Source organism: Halichoerus grypus, chromosome 3, assembly GCF_964656455.1.
Source record: "Halichoerus grypus chromosome 3, mHalGry1.hap1.1, whole genome shotgun sequence".
In the NCBI taxonomy this organism is placed as follows: domain Eukaryota; kingdom Metazoa; phylum Chordata; class Mammalia; order Carnivora; family Phocidae; genus Halichoerus; species Halichoerus grypus.
This window is the reverse complement of record NC_135714.1, coordinates 67042374-67046621: the sequence shown is the minus strand read 5'-3', so window position 1 is coordinate 67046621 and position 4248 is coordinate 67042374. Positions and strand designations below refer to the sequence as shown.

The following is a 4248-nucleotide window of genomic DNA, read 5'->3' as shown; positions in this document are numbered from 1 at the left end:
TAGGAACAGGAAAGTTTACAAAGTAAGGCACATACATTAAAAAGTTCGATGTAAAATAGAATACTATCAAAGTTATTATAGACTTACTCTAATAGGCAATGGAAATCCACTGTAGATTTTTTAATGAGTAACTGACACAATCACTATGCTTATTTTCTAATAAAATAAAACTAAATTAAAACCCTTGATACCAAAACTACACAGAGTACAAAAGAAAACCACAGAACAAGATTCCTCATGAACACAGTTATAAAAGTTATCAAAAATGAATAAATTGAACCCTGCAATATAAAAAAAAAAATCATACACCAAAATCCTTTGGAGTTTATCAAAGGGATGCACAGATGGTTCAATATTTAAAAATCAATCATTGTAATTCACTGTATCAACACTCTAAAGAAAAATGTATGATCATATCAATTAATGCAGAAAAAGCATTTGACAAATCTCATCATCCATTCATGATAAAAATTGCAGCAAATCAGGATATAGGAAAAACCTGATCCTCAACCTGAAAAGGGGCATCTACCAAAAAAAAGAACAAAACAAAAACACAAAAAACTACAGTTAACATCATATTTAATGTTGAAAGACTGAATGCTTTCCCCTAAGATTGTAAGCAAGGCAACAATGTCCAATCTCATCACTTCTATTCAACATTATACTAGAAGTTTTAGCTAGTGAAAAAAGGGAAAAATAAAGTCATTTAGATTTAAAGAGAAGAAATAAAACTGTCTTTATTCACAAACACCATGATCGTCTGTGTAGAATATGCCCCCCAGAATACCCCTGCAACTAAAAATTTTAGTAAGGTATAGCATACAAGGTCAACAAACAAAAATTAATCATATTTCTATATATTAGCAATTTTCAAATGGAAAATAAAATTAAAAATGAATACCATTTACAATAGCGCTAAAAAAATTAAATACTTAGGTATAAATCTATCAAAACATATACAAACTTGAGCCCTAAACTTAAAGAAAAGAAATTCCTTTGGGGATCTGGAAAAAGGAGAAAATGATACCCAAGGGAGAGAAAATAAGATTTTCATCAGACATTTCAACATCAAACTTCATTCCAAAAATAAATTTGAGTAACATATTTAAGACACTTGTATTAGAGTTCTCTAGATGTGTATATATAGAGAGAAAGAGTTTCTTTTAAGGAATTGGTTCATGTAACTATGGAGCCTGGCAAGTCCAAACTCTGCAGGGTAGACCAGCAAGCTAGAGATTGAGAAGAACCAACATTGTAATTCAAATGCTATAGAATTCCCTCTTGTTTGGAAAAGGTCAGTCTTTTGTCTTATTCAGGTCTTCAACTGATTGGGTGAGGTCCATCTACATTTTGGAGAGCAATCTCCTTTACTCAAAGTCCACTGATAGGAATGTTAATCTAATCCAAAAACAACCACACAGAAACATCCAGAATAATGTTTGACAATATATCTGGGCATCATGGCCCAGCCAAGTTGACACACAAAATTAACCATCACAACACCCAAGGAAAGAAAATGTGAACTAAGAATTTTATATCCCCCAAAAATTGATTTTCAAGTATGAATGGCAAAGACAAAATGTTAACAACATTAAGAACTCAGAGAACAGTATGCCCATGAATCCTTCCTGAGGAATCCATGGATAGTGAGCTTCAGAAAACCAAAATAACCAGAGAAACATTAACATAAGAATTGGTAGAACTGAGCACTAGTAGCTTCTAACATTACAAAAGGAAAGACAACCTGACATGAGGTGCTTCCGGAAGGAACACCTCACCACCAAAGGGATTAAATTTGAATATGATCAAACCCCTGGATCCAGCTGACCATTTACAGAAAACATAGAGCACAGAAGAAAACTGAACTGCCCCTTGAGTGTGCAATTAGCAAGAGCCAGAAAGTGGAAACTATAGGTTGCAGGACTCAATTTTTCAACAGATAAAGAAGAGATGAAAGAACAACCTATAGAGGAAAGAAATTAAATTCATAACACATCTTTATATGCAAGATAAAACTAGTATTTAAGGACACACACTGGAGTGATAAAACTATAAAGAAATGCAATGAGGGGCGCCTGGGTGGCTCAGTTAAGTTGAGCGTCTGACTTGATTTCCACTCAGGTCATGATCTCTGGGTCATGAGATCAAGCCCCAAGTCTGGCTCTGTGCTGGGGACTTGTAGCCTACTTGGGATTCTCCCTCTGCATCCCTCTCTAGCTCTCTTTAAGTAAATAAATAAATAAATGCAATGAGTGATTATAATAAAAATTAGGATACTGATTTCTTTTGAGGGTAAGGAGATAGTTGTGATTAGGATGTTTGTGAGCAGGACCACAATATGATGTTGGTAGGCCTGAGGTACGTTTGCCTTCCTGGTTTCTTATCACCATAAAAACTTCTTTAAGTTATGATTTATGACTGTATTGGTATAAAGGTGAATACATTCATATATTAACATTGTGTATTAAAACATTTCTTTTTTTTCCTTAAAAAAATTAAGGCATTTTCATGAGCCCTTAAAATATATCAAAATATTTTAAAAGAAATTAAAATATTTTCTTGGCCCCTACAACGATTGTAGGTCCCAGCACCTTGCCTACTGGACCTAGTGAATATGTCAGCTTGTTTCTTTTTTTTTTCTTTCTTTCTCTCTCTCTCTCTTTTTTTTTTTAATGGAACGCTTCACAAATTTGTGTGTCATCCTTGCACAGGGCCATGCTAATCTTCTCTGTTGTTCTAATTTTAGTGTATGTGTTGCCGAAGTGAGCACACGTCAGCCTTGTCTCTGAGGTGGCTGATAAAGTTCTATTTCTTGAACTGGTTCCTAGTTGCACGAGTATTTGCCTTGTTCACTAAGATATTTTAAAAATATAAATATATTATACAAAGTAGAAAAACTTATACACTAAAAATTGTAAAACATTAATGAAGGAAATTAAAGAAGAGACAGATAAATGGAAAGACATCCCATGTGCTTGAATTGGAAGAATTAATGTTGTTAAGATGTCCATACTACCCAAAGTGATCTACAGATTAAATGCAATCCCTATTAAACCCAGTGGCATTCTTCACAGAATTTGTTTTAAATCCTAAATTCAAATGACTCCAAATAGCCAAAGCAATCTTGAGCAAGAAGAGCAAAACTAGAGGCATCAAACTTCCTGATTTCAAGAAATATTGCAAAACTACAGCAATCCAAACAGTATGGTATTGGCATAAAAACAGACATATAACCATCTTAATTCATTCAGGCTGCTATAACAAAATATACCACAGACTGGGTGGCTTATAAACAACAGAAATTTATTGCCCACAACTTGAAGGTTGGGAAGTCCAAGATCAAGGCACTAGCATGGTCACTTTTTAGAGAACACCCTCTTCCTTTTTCATAGCCAGTGCCTTCTCACTGTGTCCCCACATGGTTGACGAGATAGAAATCTCTCTGGAGCTTCTTCTATAAAGCACTAATTTGTTCAGGAGGGCTCCACCATCATGACTTTAGCACCTTCCAAAACTGCTACTTCCTAATATTATCTTTGGGGGTGAGTATTTCAACATATAAAGTGGGAAGGTGGGACTGGGGGGAGGGATACAAACTGAAAATTCAGACCATAGCATAAGCCAACAGAACAGAATAGAAAGTCCAAAAATAAATCCATACCCAGAAATAAATCTTTGATCTTCAACAAGAGTGCCAAAAATACACAATGAGGAAAGGATAGTCTCTTCAGTAAATGGTGCTGGGAAATCTAAATATCCACACGATAGAAGTATAAAATCGAACCCTTATCTCAGAATATATACAACAATCAACTTAAAATTCACTAAAGACAAATATAAGACTTGAGACAGTAAAACTACTAAAAGATAATATAAGGAAAAATCTTCTTGAGATTGGCCTGGGCAATGTTTTTTTCAGATATGACCCCAAAAGTGCAAGCCACAAAAACAAAAATAGACAAATGGGATGGCATCAAACTAAAAAGCTTCTTCACAGCAAAGGCAATAATCAACAGTAAAAAGGCAACCTATGAAATGTAAGAAAATATTTGCAAACCATACATCTAATAAGGGGTTAATATTAAAAATATATAAGGAACTCAACCAATTCAATAGCAAATAAATAATCCAATTTTAAAATGGGCAAAAGATCAGCGTGCCTGGGTGGCTCAGTCAGTTAAGCATCTGCCTTCAGCTCAGGTCATGATCTCAGGATCCTGGGATCGAGCCCCACATCGGGCTCCTTGC

General features: G+C 34.7%; 1 non-coding gene across 1 annotated transcript; it reads right to left on the bottom strand.

Moving 5' to 3' along the window:
- Positions 1 to 2666: 2666 nt before the first annotated feature.
- On the bottom strand, positions 2667 to 2770 carry LOC118554042 (U6 spliceosomal RNA). Its single transcript, XR_004926337.1, has one exon. It is a non-coding gene; the product is annotated as a U6 spliceosomal RNA (small nuclear RNA).
- Positions 2771 to 4248: the final 1478 nt, after the last annotated feature.